The sequence below is a fragment of the Trichoplusia ni genome (assembly GCF_003590095.1).
Source record: "Trichoplusia ni isolate ovarian cell line Hi5 chromosome 14 unlocalized genomic scaffold, tn1 tig00000348_group13, whole genome shotgun sequence".
NCBI classification, from domain to species: domain Eukaryota; kingdom Metazoa; phylum Arthropoda; class Insecta; order Lepidoptera; family Noctuidae; genus Trichoplusia; species Trichoplusia ni.
In genome coordinates this window covers 1-22,766 of record NW_020799723.1, presented here as the reverse complement: position 1 = coordinate 22,766, position 22,766 = coordinate 1, and the positions used below count along the sequence as shown (strand labels likewise).

Below are 22,766 nucleotides of genomic sequence, written 5' to 3'. Positions count from 1 at the left end.
TTGCGCGGCTAACTCCTATCGGCCAAAGGCATTAGTAGATTGCCGCAGTGCATGAAACAGCTTACAATCTTCTGTCTGACATTGCTGCTGTGTGTGTGTCAAGCCAATAGGTCGACCAACCAGTCGACCAGACGCTCTCCCTCCCTCGCTTTGTCCTCCGTCTGCCTGTCCTCCCCTCCCCGAGCGCCCCACCATTGCGCCAGCCAGCCAGTCAACGTTTAGTCGCCGGACAGACTGCACGTTTCGTGCCTCCGCGACTACAGACTTCTTTACGTCATAGTTAATTTTGTGCTTCATTTAAAAAGTCACACTTATTCAGTAAGTAGCACGTGCTTATCATCGTGTTTCGTATTTAAAAGCGTAGATTCATATTCGGTGATTATCAACAAAGTCATAAAACTTACTACCGCTTTGTCTTGTTACAGGTACCTACTTGGAACTGGGTGTGAACCCAGATACGGTGTGTGTGGTTTTATGTAATCTTATTTTATACTGTAATTAAAGAAACTGACAGTGGAGTTTGTGAATTATACGCTCAGTGTGTGTGCAACGACTGAATTGTTTCGGAGCTAATTAATTTATTTAAAAGTGCAGTGTACACTTCAACAACAATTCTCTGATTGTTATGCTCTGTAAACAAGTGATTTGTGTCATTATTGGATTGTTATCTATTTGGATTCCCAGCAGCTAAATGGCCATTGTAAGTATTTTATTTATCAACTTTTATATCACATTTATTTAATGTCAGCGCGACGTTACGCTTTTCTTAAGTCTTGATAATACATTTAACGATTATTTATATTGGTATTACGTTAAGATATATATAAAACATTAGATTAGCATAATACAACAAATTATAAAATTTCCTATAACTTTTCCATCAAGTCGTCGATTGAGTTGTCTAGTCGTTGACAAAGTAATTATTAAAATGTCTGACATATCTTATATTTTTCTAAATTTGCTTCATTTACTTCTGCAATAAAGTATCTGAATACCAAGTATTTTTATTACTTCACAACTGAATATATAATAATTATCGAAACTACGGAACGGAATTAACATAAAAAGAACGAATAAATAAAAGAGGATGACAGTCAATTTAATGCAGGCCATGATTTTTTGTCGGTTATAAAACGTGATTGCCTGAACTCTCCGAGTTCAGGCAGGTGCAGTGAACATTCTACGAATTCTCACGCTTGCTAGCTGTGCTGGCCTTCTGAATCTATTTGCTACATGTATAAATTACTCATTGTGAATTGTTGAGCAAGGCTGCAAAGCTAATGAGACATCGAGATTGCGAATATACGGGCGCCATCTTTACCATTTGACTGACGCGCATCGCGACCTCGTGAGCAAGTTCACTAAATTTAGAACACGGTTGACATTTTGTAATGTGCTTTAATACTGGTTAAATGTGTGATTGTAGTTTTCTATCCATTAAATCTTTCTCCACTTTTAAGCCCAAGGATAGTTTGCAAAACTTCAAAGCAGTTGCATAAATTGTATAATTTTTTTAAATCATACCATTTATTATAATATAATAACTTTACGTTGAACTGCTGTTATTTTTGTATAATTTTAGTGGTTTGCTTACATTGAGAACTAAATTGTTACTTCATGAACATGTGGTAGCGAGAGCTGAAGAGGTAGGCAATAAGTGGGTCAAGGCGCGCTCGCGGGCGGCTGCCGTTTCCTACTCGCCGCAGACACTGACGACATTACAAGGAAGGCACTCGTTATTCGTTTTATAACTACATCTACTGGTATAAACGGCTTATTTTAAACCTTCGAAAAAAGATCACATAATAGTGGATGTGTAATTTTAACAACCAGATCAAAAATAACCAAGTAATTGCGAATGTCAAATACATGTTGACGCACTGGTACTCATGAACCTCAATGTATCACAATCAATTTATCTTTAAAGATACATAATAAGTCGTAGTGTTCGTTGAAATATTTGAGAATTTTTCTCGGTAAATATTATTGATCAGATTTGCACATGTGTGGAACTGTTTGTGGTGTATGCAAACAAAACACTAATACGTATTAAGTAGATAACAGTTTGCACTAGTTAACGTTTGCGCCGAGCGCCGACCCACTTAGATACGGACTATCACTTACCGTTACGATAACGTCCAAGCACTTTCTCTGCACGCTCCATTTCGTGTAATACCTCGGCTTTGTAGATTTTACTTCAAAAATTAGCGCTGGCTGGATTAGGCTCGTATAATAACTTATTTTACGACATCGTAAAAATATCTATGTTAACGACATCTCTTATTTAATCAACTTAATAATCATCCCCGATCGTAGATATCTCGGTAATAAATTCAAGCTGTGCTGACGATATTAGTTTGAGCCAGATAAATTGCGCAGGCATCTATTTGATGGTCCGATTAATCGTGTTAACCGCATGTTTAGACATGGTGAACGGTAAAAACTAACGGTAGTCTTCGCAAATTCCGTCGAGCTATCATCATGTGTGTCTCGGGCACAACCAGGATTATCGAATTTAACATTGACTTTCACATTTGCGTCGTGCTGCGCTGATGTAACTCGTGCCGTCGCTGCGCCCGCGCCGCGCCATTGCGATTAGGTAAACGTTGCGCGCAGCTTTCACCCCACTTTCACCTCCACTTCCGCGTGACTTGGAACTGCTCAGTGACGCTAGATTATTTCAATATATTCATGTACTGTTCTCTTGTACACAGTAAACATGCCAAAAAAAGGCAATTTGACTGATTTCAGTTTGTATTAGCCTATAAAACACTATTGAATCCCTGGATTACTTAATAATAATAAGTTTGTTTAAATACACATCACAATACAATATCATGACAGAAGTTATACATTTTATAATTGTGCTTATATCTGTTAAATGCGTAACTAAGCACTGATACGTTATTTACATATATTATTATAATTCCAAAGCAGTAGGATGCTCTAAAGGTTATCTTGTTAGATAACTTCATGTGTTTCCTATACACCTACTTACTGTAACTACAACATGCACATATTGTATGCAACAATTAGCAAACCTGTTATAAATTATTAGAATTTAGTAGCGTCTCTAGTTAGTACGAAAAAGTCACTTGCTTCCTGATAGAATATTTATTTTTGTTCTTGCCTCTTATCTAAGATAAGATAATTTTGAATTTAAGATAGTACTTTTGATAGTGTTATAGTCCTACTTACATGTTTTACAGTTAACTTTGAAGGCCCTTGGGAACGACTTTAAAGAAGAGGAGTAGCAACAAACAATAAACATAGGTTAACGTATCAAATTGTCTACTTAACTTACTTCCACGACTCTACGTTAGCTTGCTGGCAGCATTATAATGAAATAACTATATTGGAATATAGAATTAGTAATACAAGGCGTGTCGGGAGTAGTGCCGTGACATTGGCCCAGTGACCGATAGTAAAGTTGCTTCGCTCGCAATTCGTTTGCACAACTGCACGAATTGTTCGATTCTGTTTAACACATGACTGCAATATCTTTCTTTAAAAAATGCGCAATTACAGCATCGTGGAAGTCAAAAGATTATCACGGACGCCAGTTATGTAAAGGCAGTTAAATACTTGGATATTTCACAACCGTATTGCATGCTTAAAATGAATAGTTAGGTAAGAGCCATTCTGGTTCTAAATTAGTTAGAATCAAAATATATCTTTTGTGTCTCTGGTATGCTTTATTTTCCAAGAAATTATCGTAAAGACTTACTTCGATAAACTTAGGTTTTTTTTTAATACTATAAGGAATATACATTAATTAAATATTTTCTTTATACATATTAAAAATAACTAAAACCATAGCAGTGCAGAAAGTTTAAGTAAACTACGTTTTAATAATAGTGAGCAGGTTCGTGAGTTGTTTGCGAATTGTATGGTTGCAGCCGACTATTGACCCACTGACACACAAACGATTGAAGGAAAACAACTTTGTTGAGTGTCACAATCGACTTCACGATGTAACTATCAAGATTACTTTCGTTACACACATTAAGCTGCCTAATTGCATTGTTTATAAACCCCTTTTCCAAGTGAATTAGTTATAATAGATATTGGTTTACTTGAATTTTAAATAACTTTAAAATTATCATACATTATTTATTACAACTACTACTTAAATGATTAATTTAATCGCAAAGATGAATCAGAATTTTAATCTGGGAATGACTTTTTTTCCTATGTCATTACTGTCTTTGACTTTCGCTACTGATTATTAAGTGATGATAATTGTGAAAATAAAAAAAAATAGAATTTGCAACTGATTAAAATGATCAACACGATCTTTATAAGATTAGTGAAAGGAATACATTGTTTCGTACCTTTTAATTAAACATTGAGTTGTCGTAATTAGGTCAATCTTTCCTAGATTTTTTTAGTAACTTTTTATGCATACCTAGCATACCAAGACAAAACGAAAAGATAATAAACTCTAAACTCTTCGAGAACGTATAACTTTTTCTTAATAATAATTAGTAGATTTAAAAAATCGAAATACCCACTTTTTTTTATTTCTGTCCATTCAAATTTTATCAAGATCGATACAGCAGTTTTTATGGTTGTAAATTGCATTGTCATAGGGTTTCAAACTACCCTGAAAAATTCTCCTGAAAGCTTATCAGGAAGTGCCTCAAAATTGAGTTACAAAAATCCAACTGGAACGACAACCAAAAAAAAACAGAACGTGGGAAAAGTAACTTTCATGCTTGTGAACTTTTTCCATACAAATACACACATACAAATACTTTATAAACTTGGACGTGGCAACAAACATATAACACCCTTCTAAGCTAATGCGTGAAGTTTATAAACTCGCTTGTTACACGACATCAAGAATACGTTATCGGGAAGTAAACGAGTGACGTCGTTAATACCAGGAATCGAACAAACTACAGAATTAATGTATCATCATAAAGCACCGTTTTCTGCGTTATGAACTTTATAGTGTTAATTCTATTACCAAATAGCTAAGCCTACGTAGATGTTGATTATCGCGGTTTTAGCTTATTAGCTTATTTTAGCTTGCCATCTATAGAATAAACTTCGCCCAAGTTTATCAAAATCTGTTTATTCGGTTAGAAACATTAAATCGTAACGGAGAAATAATCAGTTGTTTTCAGAATAATAAAATTTAGACATCGCATGCGTTTACGGAAGTTGCATTGTCAGCTGTCAAATTACAACTATGCATAACCACGTGTTCGCTTCTTAACTATTTGACCAGCATACGTGGAACTGACACAACAGAAAATATTTAAAAGTAAAACATGATTAAATATGAATTAAATATAATTATTAAATCCAGGAAAATAAATATCCTATATCCTAGATTTATATATGTAAAATATCTAGATTTACGTAATATTTCCTATTTCTGTATAAACACAGGCAGTCAACAAAAGGACGAACACGATATTATTATTGTTAGGTGAATGTTGGAGACACTCCAAATCGACGAGCTCTAGTTGTTACAACTCTCAAAATAGACCTTTGTAGGTATTTTATCTCAACCTATTTATGAAAACACACAGCTGTTCGGGCCTGTAAATCGAATCGTGATGAAAAACTGGAATATAGTACGCTTCGTATGATCGATGTAAATTATGAGCGGGGTCAACCGAAAATGATACAGCAGACGCTGTTTATCATCATACGTCTCCAGCTTAAACGGTTCGTCAATACAAATATAAATAAGTCGTTGCATTGCTATGCTTTACTTACAATATGATAAACTACCGAAATAAATTCGTTTTTTCGTGCCTCTGGTTCAGCCATTTATTAAAAAAAAACGCGAACATTAAATAATGAATCAAAGTAAAAATCAGACTTGGTTACTGTTTTGAAAGATAAATTGCCTTGCACTAACTTATGTTTTCTCTATAAGTGAATTTGTAATTCTTTTGAGAAATAAATATCTTTGATCGTAAAGATAACTGTTTATCATAAAAGATGTCGAACTGCTTTGTTTTGTGCAGTCGCTAATCAATGTTATGTTACAAGATAATATTATGTGATTTAATTCACGAAAATGGTACTTAATGTTTCTGGGTTAAGAGTGGCTGGGATGTAAATTCAAACAAATGTGTAAATTGTGTGTGTGTAAATTCAAAACTTTAAATAATTAACGTTGCCGTTTCGGATATACCTACTTGTACTATATTTGTCGAAACATTAACATCTAAAATACAAAGAAGATGCAAAACATTAAGAACGTTGACTTGGTTGACTATGTAAAGACTAGTTAAAAAACAAATAAAGGACTGAATTTATAAGAAAACAATATTTTTATGATAACTAATGATTCAATTATTACATTAAATTATAAGATTATTTTTTTTGTACAACAGTTATGAAAATTCAGTACGTTCTGTGACATTTTAAGCACCTACATCGTGTTTGCAAACAATAAAAAACATAAATGTTAATATTTCAAATTGTACCGATTTTGTGAGCTTGTAAGTATATTGCGATCTGTCGATTGTTGATTACAAATAGTGAATACACAAAGATTTCATAACAGAAATAGAAACAAATACAGGAAGAAGAGGCAATTGTAAATGGTCGATGTTAGTCGGTCGACGGCCATAAACAATGCGGATCTAATAATAGAGGGCGCTAGCGCACACTGATGAAAAATAGAACACGAAATGTGGGCCACAGCCGCTCCCGCGCTTTACCGATACGTTAACTACACTAAAATCCCTATTGAATTCGTGAGTCTACTTTTTGTCATTTGAAAATCATTAAAACACGGTCTTATTATAATTCTTTTAATTCAACTATATTAACTATTTCTCTAATTAAATTATCTCAACTTTATCAGAGGTCTTAAGTATGTATGTATAAGTCACATTGATCTGTGTGTAACGTGCTCTGACTGCTCATTCGTATCTGCAATGAACATAATATAATTACGATATAAGTTACGAATACAAGAGCACTTACAGTATTCCCCACGATTTTATTTTTCGTTTCCGGAGCTCTCGATTGTAAGAGATTGAATGTACTTACTGCTTATTTGTGATTTGTGGCGCGTAGTCAGTCGGACATTACGAACGCGCTTGCCACCCCGCCCCTCCCTTTTCCTCCACGTATTTGTTTGGCACGTGTACCGCGAAACGCGATTAGAAGCGCATACGCCAACGATCCTACCTACGTTGACACGCTTTCGAGTGTGTTAGCATCTATAAGCATTTTACACTCGAACGCAGAATTATACGATCTTAAATCAATACGGCTCTTTGTCATGGTGACAATTTGAAGTCGATTTCAACGTCAGATTGGAATGTAACACTTATGTACTCTCTTTAATTTCTTAGTCTGAAAGCAGAGTCTTTAGCACTTAATAGCTCTTTACTGTAAAAGTGACAATGTGTATATAAACTATGTTATCAATTCAAAATCCATCCTAATTGCAACGTTTATGATCCGAACACTTAACCATTAGCGATCGTGCTGGGGTCGCTGGTATTGTAATCGGGCATCATTGTGTAATAGACTTAAAGAAAAAATAATTGAAATACACAACGAACCTTTGCACATTGTCGAAACCAACATAGTGAAGAAGATAACAAATATTTACGTAAGTGTGTAAAAAGTAGAAAATTGTTAGCACAAAGCAAGAATTAAAAATGGGCCAGAGATCCCAGGCAGCCTTAAAATAATCCTTACTCCCTCACGCATCCCTAGGGGCATTATGTGCTCACTGGTTCCATGTGTGACGGGAGCTTACGGAGGGGCATCGGTATGATTTCTTTACAAACTTGATGTACCAGAGAGTGGCGAAGATTAATTGACCCTGAATTCGATTTAAGTGTAATTGAATTCCGGAACCCCATTATAGTAAGTATTAAACGGAATGTGCATTTGGACAAATTTGCAGGGCGGCGTAATTTTGGCTTTTGTTCTTGCTGCATACCAAGAGATAAGAACAAGCTTATTGTTGTTTTGTATTATTTTGAAGTGTTTTTGAAATATTTAAGTAATCCATTTAAGTTTACAAAGGTGTACGATAACTCGTTACTTGACGCCTACGTTTATCAACCAGCCAAAGTGATCTCATTCGATATTAATAGACATTACGAAATCGTAAACGTAAAAACTTATGGAGCTTTTTTCATCGGTGGAGACAAAAAGTAGACATTACGATTCACCTTGTTTCGCGCGCCTCGCCAGGGCAATGACCCGCCACAGCTGTATTGGCGGCGTCTGTATGCGTAAATAGTGTTAAAATACACGCGCTGTTGTTGTATCGAATCATTTTATTGTTTTTTTTTCGTTGTTACGTCAAATATTTTTTCTAAGAAAACTTTTATATTCATCGTTCTCAGATCTCCACAACTGCTGTTTTAACGTAAATCATGTAGAGCACACCGTTCGATTGAATGAATTTAAATATATTTTCACATATGAACTTCTTGATTTAAAATTCAAATCCGACCTAAAGGATTTTACGCGTCTGTTTCTCTTCATAATCATGAATTGAACATGGTGACATCAATACACAATCTAACATTATGTTAAATGTGTAAACTGTTGGACCAAATAAATTTTGTAGTCACATTCTGGATTAAATGACGATGATGATAATGTGGACGAGAGGGTTATAAAGTTTTTTTACGGACCACCTGTGTGTAGGTAATTGAAAAACAACCGAGACATATGTAGGACGACGAGACTACGTACGAGAGACGTACGTAGTTAGCCATTAGTAATCCAACCAATTCTTTTTAACATATTTACAGGACACCATTATATTTTATCTAGCGATGGATAATTACATTAAGCCGCTCCGTAGTTTCCACATTAGGTTAGAAAATGGTTATTATCTGGCCTAAATTTACCCTCGAAGATAAATATAATTTCGTCAATTATACTTCCTAAGACGACTTAGAAGTTCTAATGCCTTTACAGTTTAATTTAAAGATGATTATTTTATAGACGGTTAAAGAACGGTCATTGCTCTGCTTTTACATAATTGTAAATACAAAACAAAACGAGTCGGTTCGAAATCAGAGCATGCTTATAATGCTTACGTGTATTTTTATTCAACTAAAACGATTTGAAAGTCAATTCGCATGATGTGCTAAATCGTTTGTCAACGGATGTTGAATTTAGGTCAATGTCCAGTTGGTGCATTAGTTGCCTACCTATCTTTATAATATACGTAAACAATAACTCGTTGCTATGTAAAATGAATAAAACATAAAAGTTAATAAAAGGGACTTTACTTGCCGAATAAATGAAGATATTACCTACATTCGTAATACATTTACTACAAGTAATTGTAATTTAAATTGCCTTTTAATTTGCCCTTCCCGCAAAAAATCTGTCATCTTTAAAACCATTTCAATATGACGTGTCAGAGTACAGTTAAGAAATGTTTGTACATCAAAAACTAGCGTTAATTTTACCCGCTGTGCAAATACTTAACAATAAATACTGAATAGTGCTCTCGTAATTTTTGATTCTTATCTCTTTCATTACATAGGTTTTAAATGAGGATTTTTTTATTCCAGGTCTTGCTGAAAACGAAACCGGAGTCATGAACACGTCTGGGGGTCGCCATTCACATCAAGCAGGATAGCTGTTATATAGCGTAAGAGAACAATTTAATTTTGCAGCAAAGAATAAGGTCTTCTCTTTATAAAGAAAGATTGAAGGACAATTTAAGACAGTCCCTTACATAGTTTGGTCCATCTTTCTTGTACCACGCAAGTACATAACTATATGAAGCTTATACTCGATTTTACCGATTGCGTCAAACCTATATAGCAAATATACCTATGTATTGCAAGTAAGTATGTATCGTACTCATTACGTTGTGACGGAATAGGCGTTGGACTATTGTCAAAACTATTGTAACAGAAACATTTATTGCAATCGTTTAGCGTAGCTGTTTGTAGACCTAAGGGAATGTGAGCTATGTAAGCAGAAATTTATAAATTTACCAGTATTTCATAAATCTAATAATAGTCTTAGTCTTAATAAACTGTTTAAGTCGTATAGAAGACTAAATGCTTTAAAACAAAGCGCAGCGCCCTAGGTATACGAATTAGGAGTTACCACTTGGTTTGTATAAAAATAAAAACAAGTTATGTAAAATAAATTCCGGTATATTTCTATTACATAGCTTAGTCGATTTTCTAGTGGGGCATTCACTATAACGGAATCCGCATAAGTGCACCACGCATAATTGCATCTTGTAACGCGCCAGTGCACACATGCAATTACTTTACTTAAAACAAAGCATATTAAGCTACAATTATACGTTCAAGCAACTTGAACTTAACAGTTTAGGAATTATCCGTTAAAACAAATATTCAAATAAGGTTGAAATACCTAAAAACTCAATAGTGTTTTCAATTGATGCTTGTAGCAATTTCACTAATTAAGGTCATTATTATAGGTATAGACTATAGAGGCAAGATAAAAAAATTAAAGAACAGTGGATGCTGGAAGAACTGCTGTGCCACAGAGGTTAGAAAAACAAACAGAGGATAAGAATTTACGAACAATGTTCAGATTTAGGAGAGCAATTAAAGTGCGAAACCGGCAAGACGCAGTAAGGAACCAATAAGATTAAAAAGTGAAAACAATTTTATCTCTGATTATTTCCTTTCAGTCTGCTATCACATCGCGTCATTTATAAAACGTAGAAAGATACGTACGTAGATACGCTCTATAGGTAAATATGAGACGCGAGTTCATTAACCTCGTATCTTATAGACGTCGGGTAGGTGACATTGACCTTACACGAAATAATATGAAGCTACAGGGATCGATTAGCATTTCTTTAACTTTATGGATAATTCTAGCCGTAATTGAAGTTGGGTGGTAGGTACATGGCAATCAGATTTATTAAGGCGTAAAAATTGGCCCTGATGGTATTGATAACATAAGTTTGTTAAATCTATCTTCTTCTTCTTCTAATATATAAAATTCCCGTGTCACGATGTTAGTTACCGTTTTCCTCCGAAACGGCTAAACCGATTTTTACCAGATTTTATATGCGTATTCAGTAGGTTTGAGAATCGACCAAATCTATTTGTCATACCCCTAAGTATTAAGGGTTGCTCACACAACAAAAATATTTTATTTTTTGGACCAATTTTTCTGTTTTAATTTTTTGTTAATAATGTGATGTGATGTTTCCATAATGAAAATACATACAACTAGAAAAAAAAATCGGCAAAACAACGTTTGCTGGGTCAGCTTGTATTTATATATTATATACATATACGTATGATTATGAATACCTTTTTCCCTTGGTAATGGCATCACGCGTAAAAATAATTCTTTTTTGTTGTATTTTTTACTATCAAAAGGAGGTTCTTACAAAAGAAAAAAAAATGAAATATGGAAAATAAGAAAATTCAAGAATACTTAACCACTATATTAAGAAATCCTGACTTCTGTTACGATAGTGATTTCTTGCGTTCATCTCCGCCCCCAGTAACTACTGCAGGTATAGCTAAGTGGTCGAGGTCACCACGCCAAAAACCCACAGTGGGCATATCGCGGGTTCTATCTTCGCGTAGAACAAACATTTGTGTGGATCAGGAATTCTCGTCCTGAGTCTGGGTGTTTTTGTGTGCATGTAAATTGACGGCATCGGTCACCTTCTCATAGCTGTATCGTATCAGTCTTACTGTATGTTTAACTTCAGTCAGATAAAAGATTATACTTTAGTAGTCGAAACAAAAAGAAAGCGCATGTTGGCATCTAAAGTGTCACTATAATAAACTTAACAAATTCAATGAAATTATCGTCTACGAACCTTCAACGCATACCTTTAAAAAAGGGCTCTTCTCTAAACGATCGTACGTTCTTTGCTTAGAGACCTGCTTGCCTTGCGCGAAGCTTTAGATATATATTAGCTGTATTCAACATACAGAAACTAGCTTATTTATACGTAAATAAAGGTGACTTAATATTTTAACAACTATATTGGCGTCTTTTATTTTTTAGCGTGCCGTAAGTAATTAAATTTTCTTGCAAAGGAAGATCAGCTTTTGATGAGACTTTTATTAGATAGTATTTGTGATAATACATCAAATATCAAATATTTGCTGGATACTAAATATCATAAGGGACAACGATTATATTTCGTATTTTTTTTAATATGTAGACGAATTTACATTTTTTATCTGCAGCCTCTCTAATTCCTAGTGTAATTACACCATAACCAGTTATATGATAAGCTTTGAGTAATCTTTTAAATATAAAAGGATACTAAGTAGGTAACTCGTTTAGCTAGAATCATGGCCTCAAAAGAGAATTGATAATTATTTAATGAGGTTTTTGACATTCAGTCGAATGACGGTCAGTTAACGTTGAGCAAAATCCTGCGGAAGTTGTTACAGTGTGTATAACATATTGTGGATCTATATAATCGTGCATATGTCTGTGTGCGGGGGCGAAGTAGGCTCAAGGGCAGCCGGCGGGAAACGACCCAACCACGCACCTGAGATACATACGATGAGCCTTACGCCTTCAATAATGATCGTCACTTATTAGCTTTGTAATAAAATTCGTATGGATACGTATAGTAGTGGCAAACTTTAGATTCGCTGTAATAATAAGATATGTCATCAATGTGTTCACAAAAATGCCTCAACAAACTACTCAACTGATGCCGATTGTGATTTTTTCCTTTACGTTGTTTCAGGAGAGGTCTAGAGGAGACGGAGTATGGACGAGTCTTTCAGCAATGTACTACTGGAAGGGACGCGTCAGTACTTCATGGGACTGCCTAAACAAGCACAGGCTGACGGCTCTGGACAGCCCTTATGGCCTACAGGTGCTACACTACCTGAAGAAGGAGCTCCAGCGCAATCCGGCGCTCCGGCTCCCTCCTCGCGTCCACCATCTGCTGCGGCCGCCCCACCTTCCGTCCCTAGCTCAACGCCAGTCACCGCTCCACCAAGGCCACCCTCAGAACCAATAGAACCCGAGCCACATATAATCCACAAAGCCACTGTGATGCGCGAAGCTGCTGAAAAACGACGCGAGCAGCCCGAGATCGAGGATGATGAAGAAGCCGTGGGGACGCTATCTCCGCCTTCGCATATAATCCGCAAACCTCCGCGAGCACTTCCTTCACCTGCACCTGCGCCTGCTGCTCCGTGCCCATCCCCGGCTCGTCCACCATCTGCTGCACCTTTACAACCTTTAGTTGCTCAAGAATTAGAGCCCCCATCACAGTACCGGCCGCCTGTGCACCGTGTGCAAACTCCAACAGCAAGACAACCTGATCATTACGCGTCAGGTAGACCACCAGATCCATATCCATCTTCACGTCCACCAGACGCTTATGGGCGCTACCATTACGATTCAAATTTGTCAGATGGAAATCGACACTCCCACGCACCGATAGCTTCGCCTCAGCCTTCGACACATTCGCGACAGAGTCCACAAACATATGCAAGGTTATCGGGGTCGATGCCGCAACACAGCGCATCGAGGTTGCGCGATGTAGCGGCGCAAAGTCCACCTACACAACGATATCAAATGCAGCCTGCGCAACCGCCGCCTCCACCTAACGATCGCGTACCACCAATACATCATCCGCAACCTGTGCCTCCAGCACAAAGACATTCTACTGAAAACCGATCAGCACAAATACAATATTCGTCTCTTCAGCAACGCCGTGAAACATCACCTTATGCGCGGTCCTCTCATTACGATAGGCATCCAGTAGTTCCTCAACGAAAATATGATCATCAGCAAGCGTATCCAAGTTACCGGCCTTCATCTGTCACGCAGCCTGTTCAAAGTCATCGCGTCGATACGCATCAAGTTCAGTATAAACACGCATCAATAGAAGCTATGAGCGCACATTATTCATCACGATCACAAGAGCGTTCACCAGTGCCAATTCCACCGCATCCACACGATGCAGCACGTTTAGCACTACGTACTGATTACTCAACGATGAACAGGCCTGTGGACACCAGAAATAGCTACCACTATCCTACTTCTTCTCCATCAACATCTAGATATGGACCTAGTGCACCTATTCCAGTTCAAAACTCTTCACAGCCTAGAACAATTTACCGTCCAGCAGCTGCACCTAAAACCAGTTACGACTATACTCCATCAACACCCGTCCAAACATCACCTGCGCGATCAACATTAAAACCCGGGTATCCAAATCAAGCGCGCATGACGGTATCCGTAACGTCATTGGTAAATCAAATGAATCAAACTAAACAAAAGCAAGAAATACCATCGGCTGCAACGCAGATAAATGCAACTAAACAAAAACGCGAGTCGCCGTTAGATTTATCAGTAAAAACAGTTAAAAACTCTGCCGACTCATCGACAACTCAAGATGAAGCAATAGATTCAGCAGCGGAAAGTAAAGTAATGACTCTGGCGCATCGTCCCTCTTCTAGCAGTCGTCATGCGCATTTGCCTACCACAAGCTACGTAGCATCTCATAAAGTTGATTTTGCACCAAATTTTACGCAGTACGGAGATAGAAATACTACGCACGGATACGGTACGATTGCACAATCGCAACCTGGACAAAATTCAATGCGATATAATGGTGGGTATGAAAATCGTCGAGCAGTGGCAGAAGCTTATCCAATTGAATCTCCTCATCATTATCAAGAGCGTAGTGTTCCAGTAAGAGCTGACTATGTTCCTAAAATTGATTTAACGAGGTCTGTTACTGATCAACGTATCCCTGAAAATAGAGTTCGGGATGACCGGCATTTTATCATAGAAGAAAGAAAACGGCCTGCAGGTCCAATTGTTAGTAACATTCCGGAGAAGATAGTCCGTTATGAAACGTGGACAGCTGACAGCCGGATAGATCATCTAAATCAATCCGCTCGAGAACAGCGAGAACTCATGAAACAACCGGTATATAGCTATAGCAGATATAAGCAATTAGAGGCTTATCAAAATGAACAAAAACGACCGGCAATATCGGGCGTCTACCGTGAACATCACAGTCACGCAAGTCATAGGTACCCCGGTAACTTATATCATCCCGAATTAATGGTTCGTGAAACTAGTGAATACCACGCTCACTATCATACTGACAGAAATTCATCTGCTAATAGTCGTCATCACGTTATTCAGAAGATTCCGAACCATAGAGACATGAATCCGCATCATTTTGATACCTCCAGTGGAATTCCGGCTGACAAAAGGGTATTAAGCATTCTTCGAAACAGTTTAGAAACTAAACAAACTGGTTTCGTTGAACCACCTAGGCAAGCCAAGCAGATACCAGATCTCATCGTTATAGATGACGCAGAAGACTCAGTGATAGATATAACTGACCTCACAAAAGATAGTGAAATAGATACAGTATCGAAAGTCGTTCTGAAACCCCAGAACCACATTACCCCTAATTTAAATCAGCATATACAAATGCCTAGAGCTGTAGATTCCATTTCACGCGATTCAGACTATAACAGTCCAGAACCCAAACCTAAATCCCCAGAAAATGATGTTGCTTCTCGAATTAGAACCAAAGCGGAATTAAAAGTAATGCCACCTTCACAAGATGCGATAAACAAAGTTGAAACCAAACAAACAACACCTGACAGTGAAAAACTTAAATTACTTCCAAGAAAAACACATCTTTTTAACCAAATCAGGGAAGATAACTTAAGGTTAGAATCTGTTATAAAAAACGAAGAGCAGGCAGAAACAATTATGCCGGAAGTCAAAACTGAACCCATGAATATTGAAGAAATAGAAAAGGATGCTGAAATATTTATTAAAACGGAAAATATTTTAGAAAATTTGGAGCCTCCTGTTCCAGAACACAGTAATGAAGCTCCAGCAGAAGACTTAGACTGGGCTAATGCTTGCGATAGCTTTATGGAACAGTTAAAAACTGGATGTCATAAAAAGAAAAACTACAAAAAGCGAATCGATAACCCAGACAGTGAAAATGATAATAAAGGGGAACAGTCTCATAGTATTGACTCTCTTGAATCTGAACAAAGTAGTCAAAAACCCATAACTGAAATAACGACACCAATTAACATAAAACAAGAGCCAATAGATGAAGATGAAGTTCACCATGAAATAGATGTTATAGAAGCGGATGTATTAGAATCTGTTTCCGGAGATAAACAGAATAAAATGGAAAAATGTAAGAAAGATAAGAAAAAGACAACGATAAGCCGATGAAAGTTAAGAAGTCTAAGGTGAAAACTGAAGGCAATGACACATCACTACAAAATAAAAAAGAAACAAAGGAAAAGACGGCTATCAAAACTGTCATCAAAGAAGAAACGGAATCAACAGATGATGATGAGCCTCTTATTAAGAGTAAAATTTTAAAGAAAAAGAACAAAGTGAACGCCTTAAGTACCAATTGTTAAAGGACTTGTCTGAAAAATCTGCGTATGTCAAACTCGAGTGCTGTGATGTAGATGTTAATAAGAATACTAGAAAATCAATTGATTCAAGTTATCTACAAAAAGACAAAGAAGAGAAAGTAGGAAGGTTAAATTAACCAGACAAGTATCCAGATCTAAAGGAAAATTGTCAACAGAAAAACAAGATGTGCATTCAAGTTCTGACAGTGATGATGACGATATCAGTGTAGCTAGAAGGCTAAGAACGCGTAAGAACACTAAAAGCGAGGAATCTAAAGCTACACATACGCCAAAACCCCTGTTAAATCTTCACCTTTAAAAAAATTGACAACAGCAGCGCCAGTAGTAGTTCGACACCAGTCCGAAAACCTACTTTTGGGGATAACTCATATTTCCATCCTGGATGGGAAGAAGAACTATACAAGTATAAACGTTCTCTTCGAATGCCTACAAGACTTATCGCCATACCTAGGGCCGTTCTGGAGGTCCTTTTGGTAGGGCTTCAGGAGCTATATTTACACGCGGATCTACATCACTTCCTGATTTAGATCCTGCCCCACTATCCCCAGCGCCTTCATCGGTACCATCAGCTGCTACAGATGATTTGTACGCGCGACGTCCGGATAAGCTTACGCTGGACAGTGATTTAGATTCAAACTCAAGCTATTCAGCACCAAACAAGTTACATTACGACTCTGAGGCATCAACATCCACGGTTCTATCTTCAAAAATAAAAAAGAAAAGTAGTTCAATAGTTGATGTTCTTATTCAAAAATGTGGCAGAAAAGAAGATAAGAAAGAAAAGAAGAGCAAAGACAAGGATGACAAAACGCCTAAAATCATATCTAAAAAGTCTACAAGCGATTTACTTCCTACGCCCAGCTTGGGTTTAGTTAAAAATGGTAATAAAGGTAGTTATAATGTAAAAAAAGAAAAGTTAATGGAAGACATATTTTACTTAGGTGCTTTTAGGAAAGAGACTGTTACAGCGTTCAGAAATTCGTTTATTAAAGATACAGATGGTCTTATAGGTGCTACTGAAGAATTTGCACCAGTAGTTTTAAAATCAAGGACAAGAACCGAAAGTCGCGTCTTAAAACAGCGAGCTACAATCAAAGAAGTATTTGGAGATGAGCGACCAGCCTCAGCACCGCCAACCTCGTGTCGAGATGATGACCTTTCAGAAACAAAAGAGACAAATGTTGTAGAAATAAAAAAAGAACCTGAACCAAAGCCCAAGTTCAAACCCAGAAAAATAGTACAGGATAAACTAAAAAGGAGATCTAGTTCCATAAGGGATGGCCTCAGAAGTACTAAGTCATTAAAAAGGAACGATGCCAAAGGACGACTTATGCGTTTAAAAAAAAGAAACAGTATAATGAAATCCCTAAATAATAAGAGAATGAAAGAAATGTCTGCAAAAAAGCATAAAAATGAAAACACGTCTCAAGAAGAAAAAGATAAAACTAAAGTTGTAAGTAGTTCCTCAGGTCCATCTGAAGGGAATACCAAAAGACGATTAAAACGTCTTTTTGGAAGAAGAAAATTTAGTTCTGGATTTGATTATATACGAAAAAAGAAAAAAATCATTCGGAGAGAAGAACCAACAACCAAAATTCGTAGGCCTGCTCCTAAACCAAGTCCCGAATCAGTCCATGACATCCACAAAGAAATCAAAGGGTGGTTTATTAACAAAAGTATTGGAGAAACTCATCTTCACCGTGCTGCTAGGTTAGGATACACAGTAAGTATAACATATATTAGTATATTTGTGTTACATCTGGATTTGATAAACAAGAATACACTGGTAAAAAACAAATATTATAACATACCTTTTATTTCAGGATTGTGTTGCTTACTGTTTAGAGAAGATGGAATCTGACCCTTCAGCAAAAGATAATGCCGGTTTTACTCCATTACATGTGGCATCGGCTAAGGGTCATGTCAGAATAGCTCGTCTGCTTCTACAGTACGGTGCTAACGTGTCAGCGGCTGCTCAAGGAGGAATAAGGTAAGTTTTATCATTTTTACCTGTTATCCATTGATTTGAATTTTTAATTCAGAAAATATTTTCTCTTTACAGACCTCTACATGAAGCCTGTGAGAACAGCCACGTAGAAATTATACGTTTACTTCTTGCCTACGGTGCAGATCCATTGCTCGGTACTTACGCCGGACAAACACCAGAAGAACTTACAGAGGGTCCTGCTGCAACGCTCTTGAGATTGCACATAGCAGACGTTCAGGGTAACGCTATTGAACCCTGGCGATTTCCACCCCTCACCGAAATCATAGGTATATAAGAGTGATTAAATAAATTATGCCGTTTATTTAATAAAAAATGCTTCCTACTGTGTAAAATTGGTATGATAATAGCAACAACATAGCGGCATTAAGTCCGCCTTATGTACCACATTTGTATTTGATAGTAAAATAAATAAATATATAATAATAGTAAAAATAAATATTCATATTTCAGATCGCGAAGAAATCGGTTGTGATCCATTGTCGTCACCGCCACCAGCCTCCCCTCCTCCACCACCGGATTCGATGATAGAGATCCAGTGTACTGAAGCGCCTTTGCCACCTTTTTACAGTCTCAGAACTGCTACTGGTCAACCAGCTGACGGTTTATGGTGCCTACTCCAGGATATAACCAACCTTCTACAGGTTAATACTTTAGCCATACGTTCTAAACAACGACCGGATGAAACAAAATTTTAACTATCTATTACTTATTTCAGATTAAATCAAAGAGAGTCTTCTAAAGCAAATTCACTGTGGATCGGGATCACCAAAAGAATTATTGCGAGAGATACGTACTCAAGAATTCCTGGAACGGGCGCAATGCCACCAGCTGCTCTGCGCTGGAGAAAAGGTGAACGTGCGTGCATCTAAAGTGGCGCTAGTCCGAGTCACCGACAAACTACGACAACTGCTCAAGATTGAGACCATACTTGTTAGCTGACACTAGGATATGCTGTAAGGCCATTGGTTGAACAATAACGAATGCTCATTAATATTACATAGCCAAGGCTACATAAATTCAATATGGAAGTATCACATTTTCCTATTAGTCTTTATTGCATTGTAGAAATCGTACATTTTCAAATAGATTTTAATGTGATATTATTAATGTAATTGTTGTTTTACAGTAATATTTATTGGTGTTCGCATTATACCAGAATAGAAAAAGCACTTGACACTATATAGTCAGACATTTCTGATATTATTTAACTACTTGTGACAAGGCGATGTTAAGACATGTTATGGGGTTTGTAATACGGTTACTACAATAGTGATCGATTTTAGAAAAAAGTAAATAATACTGAGTATGCATGTTTGACTGGAGACGGCTCAATAACGAGATCTTAATACCAAGCTTGACTGATTATGGTAATGTAACAGGTATCTCATAATGAAGAACAATATTATAAAAATCGTTTCATGAGACTGTGTATTAATAAGGCAGCCATTTCATAATAATCAATTTATTTTCTATCATTCTTAAGTGTCTGGCTTGTAAGATGTTGTGTATACCTACTGAACAACTTGTGTAAATATTGTAAATAGTTTTATAGATATTATGCGTATAGATGTTGCTTTAAATGTTCGATATTCTCATGGGTGCTATTTAATGTTGGTGTACGGTGTATTGGGTAGATAGGTGAATAAGTAATGAACGCTGCGGCGAGATGATTAGTATAATTATTTTATAAATAAGAAATTAACGACATGTAGTTACCACACTGTTTAATTGTAAGGCGTTAGCATAATCTTATACTGTGTGTGCAATAGTATACGTGGTTATTCATGAACATTGTAGTTTTATGTATTTGGAGTGAAGATATCAAGTCACAGGGTTGGATGGCCTTAATCACACGACTGTTGTACTTAATCATCAAACATGAACAAGTGCAATGAGAATCGTATGCAACTAGACTATTGAATGTTATCTCGAGCTCTTGGACAAGTTCTTATATATCTGGGGGTAGCAGTCACATTTTCTTTATCACATCACCTATGAACTGTTATAATCATGTAACATTTTGAGATTATGCTAGTAACTTCTTTATCAATTTTTAATTTGGCATTTTTTGTTCTTGTTATGTTTGCTAATATTGTCACTCCAAGATATTTTTATAATATTGTACAATATTTTACCTTAATTCTAAAATGAGTTATGTTGTTATATTTATACAGTCCTATAAAATTAGGAGAATTTATTAAATCATATTACGCATATCGGAAAATAAAAGTAACACTGTAAATAAGATGAAAGTGTAAACAAATTATTTTTTAACTTATTTTGAAGTGGCATATAACTGTTTTAAATCATGCCGACGATATCTAATTTATTAAATACATGGTATATATAATGATAATATTGGTCAGTTTTTGGTCAGGATACATTATATTTCTATACAATATTTTGGGACTCTGTATGAATGTAGCAGTATCATAAATGCAGTAGTCAAGGCCATGTTCCGCCCTACCTATCTATTTATTTCTTTGTGAGAGCAAGAAACGAAGAAGTACATTATTGATCTGTGATGAAATATTATTAGGAGAATTATCTATCTTGAGTGCGGAAAAATGGAATGAAAATAATTAATAATAATAATTTTTGGTGTAAATGTAACCATTGATTTACAGAATTGTGTACTTTTCTGGAATGGTATCAAAATCGTATAATGTTTTTCTGTATTAGCTATACTCTACAGTATAAGTATTACTATAAATATTGACTCTTATTTCTTGTTGATAACATGGAAAATAAAATGTGAACAATAGTGAAGTCTTGCTTTATTAATTGTCCCAGCACCAAATGAGTACTAATCAAAAAATATGAATATACTGTTAAACATTCCAAACTTAAGCTTTACATTTAGATATTTAATAATAATGAATTAAGCTTTGGAATCTCTGTGACACTCTCATAAATTAATTGTCTAAAGTGAAATAACATCATAAAATTCTATCCATCACCATAGTACCATCTATGTCAGGAGTGCCAGCAAACTATGTCTATCATGGAAGATATAATCACAACTGAGATTATTTTGTTTACACAATTGCACGCTAACTAAAGTTTTCTGTTTAACCCACCCATCATTCCTGATATCCCTATTTAGGTAAGTGCAGTGGCTATGCGTTACTCCATAAAGAAGACTAATTTTACAGGCCACAGACAGGGCTACAGTAAAAAACAGAATGAAGAAAAGGTTAAAAACTTGTATCAACATTTACAATGAAAAATAATAATAATAAAAAGGTCAATTAGTAATTAAAGTGGATGTATAAAATACATTAAGAGCCCAAGTGTGGAGAAGTGTGAAAACAACAAAAACCATTTTGGCAAAAGAGAAAGTTGTGATGGAAGACTAAAACAACAGCAATGGATTATATTTGATCAGACTTTAAAATGTTGAGAATTATTGAGAAATGCTTCATTTCCAGCGGCACTATTGAGGATGGTTTTTTTTTAAATATTGTATGCCATACCCTCAATGGCATAAACAACATGGAAAAGTGAGTTAGGGCTGAATTTTTACACTAATCATAGAAGAATGTTAGAATGCACAAAAAACCAAGCATTTAAAATAATCAAGTCTGGCAAACTTTTTTATCACAGACTTTAATTATTTAATTATATCTTAGTATGAATGAAAGTCGATGAAAACTTTTCATGGTCGTGCCATATAGATTATTTATGTGATAAACTTAGAATATTATTAGGTAAATTTTATCACTTAAGTTTTAAATTTCCTACTAGTACCCTTAAACTACTTTACTTGTCACTCGTAGATTCAATATTGAGTTACTCTATTGACTGCTATGGCCTGACTTTCAAATCATATATTCAAAAATTAGAAACAATACAAATTAGATTCCTTAAATTATTAGTAGACAAAAAAACAAAAATAAAATGTAAAGATAATTACTACAAGCTGTTTAAAATATGTAAAATTCTCCCTGCTAGTTTAAAGCACAAATACCAAATCCTTACAAATAGTCACGGCAGTTGGGAGAGTTACTCAATATTGAATCATTCCCATAAGACTAGGGCAGCCTGTGCAGGTAAATATGAAGTCCCCAGAGTAAATAATTACTATGGGGACAGAACACTCAGTAAAAGGATACCGTACCTTGTCAACAGCCTGCCCACCAGTATACGCAATAATAATAATAAAAAAGCTTTTTGCAGAACTCTAAAGACTTACCTATTGGCAGGCATGTGAGTAACGACCTTTCGTTGCCTACATGTTTGTCAAAGGATAAAGTCTGAATATATTATATTAAAAATATATATATTGTTATTATCTTAGTTACTATCTAGAATAAGTTTAATTGTAAAATTGTTAGTTAATAAGATTAATTCATTACGCCCACAGACAAAAC

At 35.9% G+C, this 22,766-nt stretch overlaps 1 pseudogene; it reads left to right on the top strand.

The window, feature by feature from the left end:
• The first annotated feature begins 204 nt into the window (after positions 1-204).
• LOC113506403 lies at positions 205-19,361 on the top strand (annotated as a pseudogene).
• The last annotated feature ends 3,405 nt before the right edge of the window (positions 19,362-22,766 follow it).